The sequence below is a fragment of the Podarcis pityusensis genome (genome assembly GCF_964106645.2).
Source record: "Podarcis pityusensis genome assembly, chromosome: 10".
NCBI lineage: Eukaryota > Metazoa > Chordata > Lepidosauria > Squamata > Lacertidae > Podarcis > Podarcis pityusensis.
The window spans coordinates 25,236,653-25,253,702 of NC_138035.1; the positions used below are offsets into that span (position 1 = coordinate 25,236,653).

The 17,050-nt window shown below is 43.6% G+C and overlaps 1 long non-coding RNA gene across 3 annotated transcripts in view; it reads right to left on the minus strand.

Annotated features, from left to right (window-relative positions):
- The window catches only part of LOC308457724, a 144,434-nt gene extending 133,724 nt beyond the window's left edge, over window positions 1-10,710 (minus strand). For 2 of the 3 annotated variants that reach the window (XR_013977082.1, XR_013977083.1), the window contains exon 1: window positions 10,128-10,704. This is a non-coding gene — a long non-coding RNA (uncharacterized lncRNA). Of the gene's footprint in view, window positions 1-8,585; window positions 8,653-10,127 lie in introns of all 3 variants that reach the window. The other variant, XR_013977084.1, reaches the window with a different exon arrangement.
- Window positions 10,711-17,050: the final 6,340 nt, after the last annotated feature.

Here is a 17,050-nt window from a genome sequence, read left to right on the forward strand (position 1 = left end):
CCTTGGAAAGGATGGAGCTATGGGCAACAGCAGCTGAACCAAAGCAAAGCAAATGAAATGTAAGCCAAGGCTACAACATCTCACGTTTCTGTTCTGCACTGCCTAGGACTGTTGTAGTATCTGTTAGCAGAAGCAAAGGAATCACAGGAAGTGGTCAACCAATGAAAGAGACAGTCTCTTTCTAGCCACTTACTAGGCAAAGCACACAATATCCAGAGGAGCCTCATTGTTTTTGCAAAAGTGCTTGACAAGTGGCCTCTAGGCCACGCTGAAGTTGATGGGGCCAGGGCAAAGAGTCCTCTGCTGGTCCCATTCCTCTGTCAGGGGACCCTGCTGGGCTTACTATGCTGGAGTGACAGTAGTCCAAGCTGTGTTGGGCAGCTGAGTCCTAGACTCCTAGCTATGACTTTATGCCTTGGAAGATTCAGGAGAGATAAAAGAAGTACTTCTTCGCACAGTGCAGAGTTAAATTCTAGAACTCACTCATAGGAGGCAGTGATGATCATCGACCTGGATGGCCTTAATTAGATGGATTAGACAAATTCATTAAGGAGAAAGTTATCAATGGCTACTACCCATGATAGCTATACATGATGCTTCTGAATACCAGTTGCTGGACACCACAGGAGGGGAGAGTGCTCTTGTGCTTAAGTCTCAGTTACCCCGGAGAAAGCCCTATTCTGCATATGCTCATTGGCTCTTTCTCACCATAAACATCTTTCTCTTTTTTCTTTCCTGCTTTTTTAAAAGACACAGGTAGGCACTGTTCATAGGTTTGGATGAACATATGGAGGTCAGGGTCCAGAAAGTGTAGGCACAGTTCCGCTATACAAACACACATCCATGCTATACAAATAAATGTGTGAAAATAAGTTATGTGTTTAAAACTTAACGTGATTTGGTTTAAAAGCTTAATTTTGCTAAGTACATTAACCAGGAAGACAGTCACTACAGTAGTACTTCTTACACTAAGTTCCTATGGGGAAACATCCTTTTAGACTGCTTTAGAAAGGTGTATGGAACGAAGAAAGTTTATACCATGACACAAATAGGCATGAAAAGAAACAGCCGCCACCACCAAGGATGTCCAGAGTAAGGAAGAAGACAATTTTCAGAAGTCCTACAAGGGAAGTCCTACAGCAATAATCATTAGATTATCTGCTGCTTCAAATAGAAAAATTTGTAAAAATAATTTTCCAGATCCACCATCCCCCAAATTTTGCATGGCATTCAGTAGTTTCTAAAGCTTTCTAAAGCTTTTGTGTACATCCATGTCTTTATACTCCTGTGGAAGCAAACTTGCTTCCTCTCCTGTGGAACCACATCATTTCGGAAAGCCGTCTTCCATTGAGGGGACAATTGTTTTCTATAGAGATGAGAAACAAATACCAATGACCTGGGTCACTTTGCCCCAGCAGGCTTTTGCTGCAGCTTCCTCTGTGCAGCTACAACAAAGTCTGGCAGCAGTCAGTCCTGCCAGCCCACACTGAGCCACCACGGAGAGGCCTGCTATTTACCCTTCCTATTAATCTGTCAGGGTCCTAGTCAAACACGTAAAACAATATGGTGTGTGCATATCTTGATTAGCCATTGCTAAGTAACTGAGGGGAAACATCAGAGAGCGGAGAACCATCCCACATTCTACAACACAGCCTTCTGAGGTATGAAATGTTTGTTCACTTACTTGTCAAATTAGGGATGGAAAGACACCAGTGGGTTTGCTCTCATGGAACCAGCCGCCCAAAATGTCAGCTGCTGGGTCCATGATAGGATATCATTGCATACCCTCCAACATTTCATATGGGGAGATAGAGACAGGCTTGTAACAACCCCAAAACTTTTACCAGCACACGCACCTCACGGAGGTGCGGACACGGAGGTGCGGACACGGAGCAATGGATCCAAACTACAAGAAAGAAGATTCCACCTAAACATTAGGAAGAACTTCCTGACAGTAAGAGCTGTTCGACAGTGGAATTTGCTGCCAAGGAGTGTGGTGGAGTCTCCTTCTTTGGAGGTCTTTAAGCAGAGGCTTGACAACCATATGTCAGGAGTGCTCTGATGGTGTTTCCTGCTTGGCAGGGGGTTGGACTCGATGGCCCTTGTGGTCTCTTCCAACTCTATGATTCTATGATTCTATGATTCTATGATTCTATCACACATTGCTGAAGGCTCTTCTTTTCTGCCTGCTGCAAGTTTTATTCATTTACTCTACAGCAGCCTGGGCTCCACTGATTTCAGAGCATGTTGGTTCTGCTAGTTAATGACATATTTGGAAAAACTTAATTCAGAATATACCTCAGCAGATGCAATACAGAACTTTAGGACGCTACATTATGCTTCAGTTCACCTAGCTAACTAACAGTGTCTCTCCAGGGTTTCAATCAAGGGTGATTCCTAGCCCTATAACCTAGCTTCAGTTGTCTATGCTCTGATAACCTATAGGTTAGATTACTGTAATGCATTACACACTGGGCTGCTTTTGAAGATAGTTCAAAAACTACAACTAGTGCAGAATTCAGCAGCCAGATTGCTGACTGTGATGAGAAGGTCTGAACACAGCACACTGATTTTATGACAACCACGCTGGCTACTGATTAACTTCCTGGCTCAATTCAGTGCTAGTATTGACCTCTGAAGCCCTATGATGCTCAAAACTATAATACCTCAAGGACTGCCTCTCCCCATATGAACCAGCCCAAACCATGTGTATAGTGTGATAGAAGACGGCTTAATCTACCGGTTTGTCGTGACTACATCATGCCATCGAAACAGAGCCCTACTGCAAAGACTGTGTGTTAGTTAACGTGCACTGATCGACACACATAAAACAAATTCACGCACAGGCGTCTTCCAAAAACCCAAAAACCGTGTTTATGGAAGACAATCTTACTCAGCTATGAGTGATTGCCAAAAAAAGAAGACGGCTTCCTATGAGCTGTGACTCAGATTAAGCTTTCATTTCTGTGCAGACTTCATAAGCCATAGCTTAAACAAAAGAGCTAGTAATCTGCTACCCTACTCCCTAATATTTTACTCTGTACTAATGCAGACAACTCAACATTTAAAGACTAAGTGATACTGTTTTATCCTTCAGAATGGTCAATATCTGCCCTTCAGTGCTTTTGGACTAAAGCTTCCAACACCCCTGACCACTGCTGATGCTAGCTGGGGCTGAAGGGGAGTGTTGTAGTTCAATTTCTGGAGGGTACCACATTGCCCAACTCTGACTTAGAGCACACTCTCCCAAATCTGCATGTAATTTCTTATTACTAAGTTTCCTCTTCCACTTTCTGTAGATTTGTCACCCTGGCAACCTTTATCCTACTCTCCTTAAGAATTCAGGGTGGTATGCAAGACACCTCTCCTTTTATGCTCCTAGTAACCCTGTGAAGTATGGTAGACTGAGAATGCCTAGACCAAGATCACCAAGTATGCTTTGTGGGGATTTGAACCCAGGGCTCTTTAGCTTTTGTCCCATACACTAACCACTACCCCACAAGGTCTCTCACTTAGGCTTTGTTTCAATTTATTTTATTATTATTTATTGCATTTAGTTGGGGATTGTGACAGATGTTTGCTGTATATAATAAGTATATTTCCATCTCTTGTTTGGACATCATTGAATTCTACTTTAGCTTCTCAAGTAAACATATTTTACGTTTCCTGCAATCTTGAAAGAGCTTGAGATGCCCCCTGGTTAAAACATCTGATTTGCTAACAGTCTGATTCAGAAAAGTATACTTTAATATAAATAATGCATTGGGGGTTCAATTCATTATTTGTTTAAAGCTGGAGTTAAAAACTCCTGCTGATTTCAATGAGCTTCAGATCAGATATTTTGTGAAAACCTATCTGTATAATCCCTTCCTTTATGACCTTCATAAATTGAGGATTCTCCTTCAAGACAATCCTAAACAGCATGATTTTACTCTGGGAACCAGTGCCCTGAATCACAGCTTTTAAAATCCATATAATAATCCAAACTGGACCCCATACCATGCTAAATTACAACATCTGTTTCCATGCTAAATTTCCCTTTATTTTCCCTTTATTTCTAATGCTACCAACCTCAATGACATGATATAAAACCTTACCCTGCCCCAGAAGGGTGAAAATAAACCTGATCTCAATAGAAAGCATTCTAGCTGTGCAAATTGTAAAGAAGATTATGTGTGTTTTCCTGAATAGTTATATATGAAGCAGCATCAAATCATATTTCTTTATTACAATTATTTAACCATTTCTCACAATCTAATAATGTGTTTGAAATATATGAAATTATTACATGGAAACCTGATATTTATCCTTATGTATCTACCTTCTGAAACAATAATAGTTAAAACCATTTTTGGTCTAGATAGGGGTGGGGAAACTGTGACACTCAAAATGCTGCTGGCTGGACTGCAACTCCCATCACCCCTGACTTTTGAATCATAGAATTGTAGAGTTGAAAAGGACCCCAAGGGTCATCTGGTCCAACCCCCTGCAATGCAGGAATCTCAACTAAAGCATCTAGGACAGATGGCCACCCAACCTCTGCTTAAAAACCTCCAGTGAAGGGAGTCTGTTCCACTGTCAAACAATTCTTACTATCAGAAAGTTTTTCCTGATGTTTATTTGGACTCTCCTTTCTTGTAACTTGCAGCCATTGGTTCAAGTCCTGCCCCCCCCCCGAGCAGGAGAAAACAAGTTTGCTCCATCTTCCATGTGACAGCCCTTAAGATATTTGAAGATGCCTATATCTCCTCTCAGTCTTCTCTTTTCCAGGCTAAACATACCCATAAAGCTTGGTTGCTAGTGCATATTAGTTGTGCAACTACCGTATTTTTCGCTCTATAAGACACACCAGACCACAAGACGCACCTAGTTTTTGGAGGAGGAAAACAAGGGAAAAAAATTCTGAATGTCAGAAACCAGAACAGCAAGAGGGATCGCTGCGCAGCAAAAGCAGCAATCCCTCTTCCTGTTCTGGCTTCTGGGATAGCTGCGCAGCCTGCATTCACTCCATCAGACGCACACACATTTCCCCTTACTTTTTAGGAGGGAAAAAGTGAGTCGTATAGAGCAAAAAATACGGTACATTAAATCTATCTGAATCTGGATTTACTGTATTCCTAACTTTGTCCAAAAAGAACTTACTATAGTAATATGTTCTTTTAAAAAAATTACAGAAATATATTTATTCTCTGTTCTCCATCCTTACTTTGAGGTGGGTCTCACTCATTTTTTCAAGTGAATATACTTCTAGATATGCATACATATGAACTGATGCCTAGCAGTGTGGTCCCTTATACATCTACTCAGAAGTAAGCATCACTGAGTACACTTATTGACAGATACGTTTATTACACCCAAACAGTGCAATACTATGCATGTTTATTCAGAAGCACCACTGAGATCAATGAAGTTTCCTTCCTAGTAAGGGTGCCTCTGTGTATGTATTTCTTTTACAAACCAGTCTTTTCCATGGAATAGTCTAGTGTTTGTGGTTTATGCTGCAAAATTCTTCAGTCTACAAAGACTGCTATGCACTTGTGGCTAGGCCTGGTTGTAAATAATAAAACAAAGCACAACACAGAGAAAATGTTTTCAAATGGCATGAAAGCATCCTATCTTTTGAAATACCTTTGCAGAACAAAACTTTTGCCATCACTTTAAATTACCCTCTGCTTCTTGTGCTGCTGTCCATTACTGAAGTTCATAAAAGACTAACTTAAGGAGCATTTTAAATCTAAAAGCTCTGTTGTGCTCAGAAGAGAGGGGCTGCATACACCGAAACAATCTCTTGTTCCCTCTATTTATTTATTTATGTTTGTCTCGCCCAGCTCCTTCTTTGTCAACCACAGGTGTTTGGGAGCACATAATGCTCCCAATGCATCAGAAAAGAGGTTATTGTGAAAGACCTTTTCTTTTCCACTTGTCCTAAAACTACTCGCAAAGTGTTACATGCGTTATACCGATCACCATAAACATCAAGGAACAAGCAGTCCTCTGTAAGCTGGCCCAGCAGCTCCACTATGACATTAGTTGAGACAGCTTTGTGACCCTGCATTGTCTGGCCTTTATTCACAGAACCTGTTTCTTTTCATTTCTTTCTTGCATGTGTGTATGGGGAGGGGGTGCGCACGCACACACACATTTCACCCTTTTAGGGAAATAAAAGGCCTTTGGGGCATTTTTATTTACTGTAAAATGGACTGGGGGAAGGGAGAGTAAATTTATCTTAAAAGCTATACAGCAACTACTTGTGAAAACACTAGAAGCAGCTACTGTAGTTATGGTTTCCAGAACCACCTGCAAACAAGTGCAGACACCGTAGCAAACTGTGCCCTTGGGTTTTGTCACTGTTGTTTTCAGACTATTTCTTTTTTAAAAAATTCTTCTCTCTTGTTTTAGCGCAAAGCTTGCGGTGAATTTATGTGACAGCTATGAAAGTAGGACGCAAAATTGTGAACAAGAGCTAACCATTTTTCAAGCTTTCCTTGTTGGTATCATCACAATTTGCTACACAGCAGTGAATACTGAGTCGGTCCTGATAAATGGTTGAGAAGGAGGGAAAGACTGTACAGTCGGAGAGCCTCCAAATATCCCTCATAAGCATCCAGACTTGAATAAAGTGATTGGGGGCAGGGAGATAATCTATAGGGCCATTTTCCTTTCCTTTCTTCTGTCTCAAGGAGGGCATGTTTTAACAAAGAAATATTTGGTTCAATGGACTGGGTCTGAGGGCCAAAATAGATGAGACAGGTGTGTGAATGCATCTCACTCTTTAGCCTTTTGCAAACTGAAGCAATGTGGGGTTCCCATTTGGATTGGGACTATGGCGCATATAGAGAGGGCTTAACACATTACCCTGTGCCATTTTTTCAATGAAAATCCCAAACATACACACAAACTCAATAAGTATAACAGGGCAAATAGCAAGAAAATGCAACAGAGGAAAAGGAACAGCCCTTGTTCCATCATGCCCCCACCCCAGGCTGCAATTTGCAGCAGTCTGAAGACTTGCAATTTGCCAACACACAGGCACACAACCTTCCATTGGAATCAAACTACCTGGAATAACTCAGGAAGGTCTACACAGGAACTTGCCTTGAATATTTGAACAGTAGAATATGAATTCCCATAATAAATAAAATACACAGAGCTATGCTAGTTTTGCTCCTGATCTTGTGTCCCTATGAACCCTGTGCCACTCTCTGATACGCTGTAAAGAATCCTGGGACACCGTACGCAAATTTTGCCATGATGCCACTCATGGTGCTAAAAAGTCTTGAGCCAGTGATGAGAAAGAAGGTTTATAGAATGCCAAAGCAGCAGCATTAAAGAGTAATATGGGATGGAAAAAAAGCTAACACCAGATGAGGAAAAAGCTGGGTCAGCCCTATTATTAGACACAGACCTGAATCATATGTGCTGTTAAGCCAAACAATGGTTCGTCAGAAACAAAAAAGCATGTGGGTTCCTGGAGAAACGTAGCTGCTTTGCTCCCCTCCTAGTCCTCTTACTGCTATGCTGCTATGAGCTTAGCGCTTAAAGATGAGAAAACCCGAACTGTGGTCTAAGAGTGTTTCATTCAGGTGGTCCATGGCCTGTCTGTAAAAATACAATTTAAAATTGTATAGCACCTTTCGCAGCACATTATAGTTGGTACAACAGGCAGAAAAATCATTAAGAGCCAAAGCCCTCAGCAATTTTCAAGCAGTCTATGGCAAAAAAAAAGTTGGGGGACTTGGGGCTTATGCACACTTCTGCTTGTCCTGTGCCTAGAAAGCATGGATCTGAGTGGTTTTCTGTTTGTCCCATTCTTTCTATTCTTTCTAGGCATGTGTCTGAGCAGTTTTGCCTTTGCTCCGCCATTTTCCCCTGGAAAACATGCTCTTTAGCACTAAATTGGAACAAACGGCAATCCACAGAAAATGTGGTTGCTGTTTGTTCCACTTCAGCACTAAACTATGGGGGAAAGCGGTGGAACAAAGATGATCCCTCAGTGTGTCATCCAACAAAGCACAAGGTTTAGACAAAGTTTGCCATAGGGAGACAACGTATGAGACTGTTTTTGGATCAGATGTGAAGCCAAACTGTGCCTTAGTTTGCAGAAGCAGAGGAGGGAGGACAAAGTGGCCATGATCTCCTCTCCAGTTATACCTTTCATACTTAGCCATATTTTGGCTCGGCTTTTATGAACCATGCCAAAATACGACAGACACCTTAGGAAGCTAACTTGGGGTGTCATGAAAGGGCAGCAAATGGTTAGCTATTTGATTTATTACAGTGCCAGCAAGCAAAGCTGCCAAAATAATTTGGCCAGTCCTGGGTACCATGTACCTCAACAGGGGTCATGGGAATAGCCAGGATTTTTGTTGGGGGGAGCAGAACCTCCCTAACCTTGATTTAGGGAGAGCAGCTGCCCCCCTTGTCCCCCCCTTGGCTACACCCATGACAGGGGTGAGGTTTTCTATTTGTTACTCTATCTCAAGCAGCAAAATGTATGACAGCCTCCCCTCCCACTTTTTCACAAGTGTGGTTTTATGTGACGGAATGGAAGGGTGCCTCCAAGCGTATGGCTTTCTTCTCCTTACCTCAAGGGCATCAAATCCTTAATAGAACAGAAGTTGCCCTGATCCATCGCTTCGAGATTTCCTTAGGCTGTGGGAGGCGAGGAATACATCCATTAAACTGTGAAGCAGCCGGCCCTGCCATTAGGCAGAAACTGAGGCTGCATACACACCGCACACCCAAAGCACACAACTTTCGCCCCTCTCCCCAAGAATCTTGGGAACTCTAGTTTGCCCCTCTCAGAGCCACCACCCCAGCACCCCATTAACAAACTACAGTTTAGATGTATGGTGTGCAGTGCCGGATTTACGTATAAGCTAAATAAGCTATAGCTTAGGGCCCCACTCTCTTGAGGGGGAAAAACTGGATGTACATTTCCAAAATAAAAGATAAAAAACAAATAAAATAAAACCTACATACAGCAACAGTGTTTTGTTTTGTGTTGGCTCCTATGAAGTAAGTCATGGGCCCCGCCTGCTAGCCTGCTCCCTAAAATATCACTGGTTTGCTCATTTCTATATATAGGGTGCCTACATTCCTCATGGACTGGTTGCATGGCAACATGTGCAAATGGATTTAGATACCTATTAGATCCATATAGCATATATTCAACACAAAAAACAGCAACGATTTGTTGTTGACAAAGGACAGCTGGACATATAAAGGGCCCCATTACGTTCAGTAGCTTAGGGCCTCATCAAACCTAAATCTGGCCCTGATGGTGTGTCAACAGTTGATTTTGGGGCGCCATGAAAGGACCATAGCTGTCAACCATCCCTTTTTTTGCAGGAAATTCCCTTATTTCAGTGCTGCTTCCCGCTGCTTCCCGCTGCTATCCCGGATTGTTAGATATCCCGTAGACCATCCCCGGGACAGGTGAGGCTGCTGATCCCTTACAGTGGTACCTCGGGTTAAGTACTTAATTCGTTCCGGAAGTTTGTACTTAACCTGAAACTGTTCTTAACCTGAAGCACCACTTTAGCTAATGGGGCCTCCTTCTGCCGCTGCGCCGCCACTGCACGATTTCTGTTCTCATTCTGAAGCAAAGTGCTTAACCTGAAGCACTATTTCTGGGTTAGCGGAGTCTGTAACCTGAAGCGTATGTAACCTGAAGCGTATGTAACCCGAGGTACCACTGTATTTTCAAATCTGAAAGTTGACAGCTATGGAAAGGACAGCGCCTTGCCATTGAACCGTTGTGGTGTTTTTCCCTGTCAGGATGGGGGAAGAAGTATTTTGCGGGGCGCTTTGCCTCAGGAGCCTAAAATACTTAGCCGGCCTTGGGCTGTAGGCGCACTAGGCAAAGAGGAGGGAAGGGAGGAAGCGCGCCATTTGCAGCTCCGCTTGAGGCAGCCCTTCAAGGCCTTGCTTGGTTCTCCGCTGCCCAAGGGGGAGGCGGAGCAGCGTCGCCCTGTGTGTCAGAGGGAGATGCAGGCAGGCCCGGCAGCGGCGCGGCGGGAAGGAGGGAGCTCGAGTGAGAAAACGTCCCGAGCCCTGACGCTGCATCCGAAGAATAGGAAAGGAGCAATATGATCAATATGGTTTCTTTGTTGGGCCTCGCTTACCTCGGCGGGAGACCATCTGCTCCCTGTCAATGGATCACCTGCTTGTCTGGCTTGTTGGCCGGGCAACCGGTGGGTGGAGGGAGATTAAGCGGGAGCGGCCGGGGAAGGGCCTGTTTTTTGTTCCCTCTCGCGCTGTGAGGAGGGCGGGGAGGGGGAAACATGGAGCGGGCGGGGAGAAGGCCGGGCTCGGCTGGAAGCTGAAGCCGGCTGCGTTCGCCTTGCTCCTGCCTCGCCGCCGTCAAAGGCCGCGAGGCTCGCAGGGCGCGAGGGATGCTTTTGCACATTGCTCAGGGTGAAGATGCCCAGGGTCAGCCCCGCACACCCCTCGCGGCGGAGCTTCTTCTGCTGAAATGCTGAAAGGAGACGGGGGGTGTCGGTCGAAGAAAGGGCCTACTATATTGCACTACCACACAATAAACCGATAGTCCAAAAAATTGTGGTTGCTTGCTCCTCCAGGGGCCTCGCTTGGAGGGGTGGCGTGGTGAGGAAGGGGTTTGACAAAGGGAATCGCATCTCTCCTACCTTCAGAGATGTGTGTGTGTGTCGTTTTACCAAGGCACTTTTAAAAATGCTGATTTGTTTTTTTTAAAAAAATATTGTTTAAGGGGTGGGGGGGGAGGAAGGAGACAACAGCTTCAGTAAACCGTGCAATTGGAAAACATGCATCAAAACAGATTCTGAGATGTAAGCACGCTTAAGCAAATGTAGACACAGTGCCCCCCCCCCCAGAATTGAGCCCCACTGATTTCACTGGGGTTTACTACCAAGTGCAATACTGTAGTTACCCAGTTATAATAAATAAGTACCTCTGCATAGGATTGTGCCTGAGCTCATAAACGTACTTGCCAGGATATGAGCCCAAGGAATTCAGAATGCCACCCCTTTATTTCTTTTTTTATATAAAAATGGAAGATGGAAGAAATGCTAACTATAGTTTGGGACATATTGGATAAAGATATGCTGATTTTGCTTTTTGGGGGGTAAATTTGTTTATTTAAAAAGCAAGACACATAAGCAAACTTTTGGGATCCAACCCTTAAGAAACTGAGCCACTGCAATCCTAACTATATCTACTCAGAAGTAAGGCCTGCTGAATTCAGCTGGGCTTACTTCCAAGGAAGTGGAGTTAGGGTTGCAGTCTTAGACTCTGGATAATATCAACATGGGAAGTGTAATGTCTAAACTGTGAAGAACCCAATCCTATCCCAGTGCTAAATCATATTCAACACTAGCCTTATGCTGTATTAAGAAAACATTGCAGCCATTGCTGTAGATGTTGGTGTTGAATTTAGGGACTTAGAGGTGCAAATCTTGTGCTCTTACTGAGCTGCTCAAGAACAACTAACTTTAGTTTATTCGTGTGTGTGTGTGTGTGTGTGTGTGCTGCTCTTCATCTATGAACAATCCCAGAGCAGGCACAATTTATGGAAGTGATGCTCAGTGCAGCTCTGTTGTGTCTTGTAAATTTATTATTATTACTCATCAATAAACCACCCCTTTCTGACACATGCATCCTATTCATCCCATTGAATGAAACACAGGTGCTGTAATCTAGCCCTACAGTTAGTCACTGCATCATTCATTTTATGCATATTTTCATGGTAGATATATTTCAAATGGTAAAAAAAAGAAAGAAAAGTAATTAGGCATCAGCTTAGATTGTTACAAGGATTTCTTCTTTAAGCCAGAGGCATGTGACAAGATGGCTTGGCACACTCTCCTGTTTGCTCTGAAGCAAAACATATACTGTTCTAGTTGAAGGCGTATACAGACTACAGTGTCCTCATTACTTTCATTTGAGCTACAACACTTAAGCCCAGCAGTGAATACTCAGGCTAGGGAAGGACCTATGTCAAAAGTGGGCAGCACCAAAAAAGCATTTCACCCCAGATTTGAAGGGGCCTTTAATGAGCCTTCAAATGAGATCTGTGTGGTTATGAAGGTAAGAGCAGGAATTTGCATACACGTCAATCTTGCTCCTTCCCTCTAATTCCAGAGTTTTCATATTGACAATACAGGGCATGACTGAATGTGCTCGCTGGCCACAAGTTGAATGTTTCACTTCCAACTTGGGGGGCTTCAGTTCTGCAGTCCCTGCAATGGGCAGCATCCCCAGCAACTCGCCACCAGGGGCAGTAGGGCCAAACAGAGTTGTACTGTGCTATTTGCTGGAGATAATGGGGAGAACCAGTGGGAGCCGATAGAGTCAGATCGCCTGAAGGCACCCTGAATTTTGAACAGGGGCATTATTGCTCAGCTCTTTCCAATCCAAATCTAAGCTTAAACATGTGTGACTGCCATTGCATATAGCCATCCTTTATTACTCTGGTCTTTTCTTTTCTTTTCCTCCCACCCTTTCATCTGTTACCTCCTGTTCTGTCAACATTTGGATTGCAGGCTTCTAGGGAAAGAGTATTGTCTTGTTGCTTATATTATCCCCCATAAAGCAGCATGTACATTGACAGTACATCAATGTCCATCTCCCTGTTCCCTTCTTTGTGTTAGCTCGTGTCCTGAAGGGCAGAGAATTGTCCTCTTATACCGGTCAAATTGATGGTGCTGTGTAAATGATTACAGTAATAAATGGTAACAGTGCTGTGGAAATGGTAAACGACAAGCTAAAACTGCATCAAAAAGTAGATGTAAACAATGGGTTGTTATTTATTTGTTGTTATTATTGTGAAGGCATTTCTGCTTCAGAACCCAGTCGCTTGGCTTGTTTTCCATGCAAGATATGTCTTGTAAGCTAAAACAATGTCCATGAATCAAGCAAAGAGTTTGCAGAATTATTTGTTTCAGACAGGAAAATCTGTCAACACAGGTAAATAGAATTATCTGGCTCAAACCTGGAGATGGAGAAAAGGGCCTTCTGAATGCACTTTCAAGGATAATTAAGCGGCAGCGCTGGATGTTGTTATCCTTTCCAGCACACTGGAGCTCCGTTTCAGGATGATGATATGAAGCTCCGAACTTTATGTGGCGTCTGCCATGCATCACTGAAAGACAAAGCATGGCTTCCAGTTAATGGTTGCTTATTTCCCAAGAGGCTGTCAAAACATGTAAAGTGCCAGGAGGAGATATCATTTTAATATGAGAAACCTCATTTTTAAGTGGTACTTTTATACATTAAAAAGGCATGCTTCGGAACGGTTCTTTTTGCATGAGTAGCATAATGCATGGAACGAATATTCAGGGCTTGCAACTGCTAAGGGCCCACATCCCGGCAGGCAGAGGGGCCACTGACAAGAGCCCCCTGGACCTGCTCTTACTCTTCACCATTGCAGCCTGCTTGTTGGCTTTCTGCCCGGCAAGCAAATAGGTGGTAGCAGTGATGGGAAAGAGGTGGTAGAATCATAGAATTGTGGAGTTGGAAGGAACCACAAGGGTTATCCAGTCTGACCCCCTGCAATGCAGGAATCTTTAGTCTGACATGGGGCTTGAACCCACAACCCTGAAATTAAGAATCTTGTGTTCTACTGACTGAGCTACACAAATGGAGGTAGACTCACTGAGAGAAGCGTCTCGCCCAAAAGCTTTTCCGAAGCAAGAGCTCATGCAGCAAGGCCTCTTTAAAATATGGCCCCATCTGCACTGTACATATAAAGCAGTATCATATCACTTTAAATATAGATGGCTTAACCCAAAGAATCCTGGAAACTAGTTGGTTAAATATGCTGAGTGTTGTTGCAAAACCCATATTCTCCTTAGAAAACTACAGTTTCCAGAGTTCCCTGAGGAGAGGGGCTGATTGTTTAACCACTCTGGAAATTGTGGCTCTGTGAGGGGTCTCCTAACAACTCCCCACATCCTTAAACTAATTCTGAGGATTCTTTGCCTTGTCTACTCTAAAAGGATAGGGCAGGCATGGCCTCTGTATATCCATGGGTGAACACTCCTTAGAATCACTCACTTCCTTCTGAGTTAAGCAATATCACCCATAAAGCAGGCCTGCCAAGGGTTTGGAATTGTGAACTGTCCTCATGCCACAGGCAGATCTACAGTATCAAAACATTCAACGAGAGACTCCTTCGTTCCATCGAGGAAAGACACCGTTTGTCTGTGCTGAGAAGTTTGGAATCCTGCGAGCCTTTTATTCCATTGAAATGTCTCCTCTGCCCCACCCCAGTTTCTACTTGAGTCCCAGAAGAGGTTAACATGCACAGCAGCCATTGCTTGCAAGGAGTGGGAAAATGCCATGTGCAGCCGCAGCTTCTTTTCAATGCACTTGAGGCTTTTTAAACACTCTGTAAACGTCAGGGTTCCTCGTAAGAATGCTGGCACCTCCCTCTTGAGAATGGATGGTGCCTCTCTGGCTACATAAGCAATTATCCTCCCACCCAGAAAATAAGAAATAAAGGGAAAGATCATACTGTATATGCAGGCTCAGATTCAGCTAAAGTTCTGTTGCACGTGCGTTATGGCTTTAAAGCACATGGCTTCTCCCAAAGCATCCTAAGGACTGTGGTTTGCTAAGAGTGCTGGGAATGAGGGGTAAACTTCAATTCTATGGAGTCTTTGAGAGAAGAATACGGTGTGTGTCTTAATTTACAGTGGAATCCTAGGCATGTTTGTGCTGAGCAACCCTAAGCCTGCGGACAGTAACTTCAGATGAGAAAGAAAGTGTCAATATCATTTATCTCAGCAAGGTATTTTCAGCATTACATTTCAGCACCTGTATTAGACAGTGCCTTCCTACAAATATGTTGTACACCTGAAAAAAACTTTTTTTTCTGAATCAGTCTCAGGTTTAATCTAATTTTCTTTGTAGCTTGCTGCCACTGAATAAGTTGGTCCTTTTCTATATAAGAAGTTCCATAGCTCTTCCAATATACATTTTTTATCTGCATAATCTGAAAGCTAGTTTCCACACACACACACACACACACACACACACAGCACTGCCTCTCTGCTTTTAGAAATCAGCATTGCAAAGACTTGCTTTTATTCAAATGGAGATGATGAAGGCATCTGAACAGTCAAAGAAAGGGAGGGAAAGTCGGGGGGGGGGCTATGCTGGGGATCTGTTAATTAATTATTGTGGAGATGGGCAACAGAAATGTGTCAGCATAAACAACATATGTGTTCTGTCCCCCTATTCCTCCCAGGAACATTTTGAGTTTCCCCTCTTCCTGTCACTAGGCTGCCATAAACTTCCAAAATATCACCTGAAATAAAAAAAGTTTCCCACACACACAAATACACCTTAAATTTTTGCCATTGCTCCATGTAAAGTTGATAGCAACAGCAGCAACTCAGTTTGCCTATTCCTTGCAACAAGCTAAAGGCAGTCAGCAAAGCTATGCTTTGGGAATTGGTTACACCAGACCTAAAATGCATATCATAAGGACAAAGGGCTAGGAAGGGTTGTCAAGAACAGGGACCTGCACTGTATGAGCTGAGATGACACATGATATCATGAATAGCTCTTTACAAGTCTGCTGAGTAAGAAACGCCTGCCCCTTTTCAGACTCTCAGCACTTAACAAAAGATTTGCAGGAGCAGGAGCAGGCATATGGGGTAACAAAAAATTGTGCAGGCCAGAAATTTTTGCGGGCTTCTTTGAATGCTCTGATCACATATGTCCAAAGGTGTAACTAGAGATGGGTAAGCTTCAATGAGTTCAATCTGGAATGGGCTCACCCAAAATGAGCTTGATATGAACCAGTCTGAATTAGCAAAAAAAATAAAAAAAATAAAAAATGGAAAGAAGAGATACACATGAAGGAAATTTGACAGAACAAATTAATAGAATAGAATTAGTAACCATGACCGCAAAACTAAGGAATAAGGATGAGTTAAAGATAAGAGGAGAGTAGAGGTGTTTTGGAGATTATCTTAGAGGATACAATATGCAATTTGACCTACATAGGAGGGACACGGGATGAGCTGTGGTCTAAACCACTGAGCCTCTTGGGCTTGCTAATCGGAAGATCGGCAGTTCGAATCCCCACAATGGGGTGAGCTCCCATTGCTCTGTCCGAGCTCCTGCCAACCTAGCAGTTCAAAAGCATGCCAGTGCAAATAGGTACCGAAGTGGCGGGAAGGTAAATGGCGTTTCCATGCGCTCTGGCACTCATCACGGTCATCCGTGCGCCAGAAGCGGTTTAGTCATGCTGGCCACATGACCCAGAAAGCTGTCTGTGGACAAACGCCTGCTCCCTCGGCCTAAAGCAAGATGAGTGCAGCAACCCCATAGTCGCCTTTTCTGGACTTAACCGTCCAGGGCTCCTTTACATTTACCTTTACCTAACATATGAGCAGCAGATAACATCAAAAAAGGAAGACTTGAAATGATAATGGGTGAAATATCAGGATATGCAGCAGATCAAGATTTCCCTCGAATGCCACAGACAGCTGGATGGGAAGTCTTAGGAAAATAGATGAGTGGTGGATACTGCATGATGTGTGTATAAAAGCTGTTAAAATTTCACAAATAAAAGTTTTTTTAAAAAATGAATTAGCTTGGTTTCAGCTGAGGCCCGTTCTGAGCTCTATGTCTCATGGGGCATCTGATGATATACCTGTAATCAGGAACATGGCAATGCCTCAAATCCTTCAGTGTCCCTGTTTTCCAGGGCCAGTCCTGGATTTAGAGAAGCCATCCCAGCTGGATGGTCCTGGAACGTCCTGCTTTTCCTTAAGACATCCCTATTTTCAATGGAGAAATGTTGGAGGGTATAATGCCTTGTTATGAACCAAGAAGCCCTGGGAGGATACAGGGCACTGATACAGGTTTACGTTGCCACCAGCTGGGGAGCTGCTCCATGCTGCCATCCCTGAGCATGATGCAGGTGATCAGGGGAATGTTAAACTGGAGACTGGCAGATAAGGACCATCTGACCTGAATCTCACAGCCCCAGGGCCTCCTAGAGTCCTTCCTCTCGCCCCAAGGAATTGAGTACCTTTCATATCTCCTTAACCGT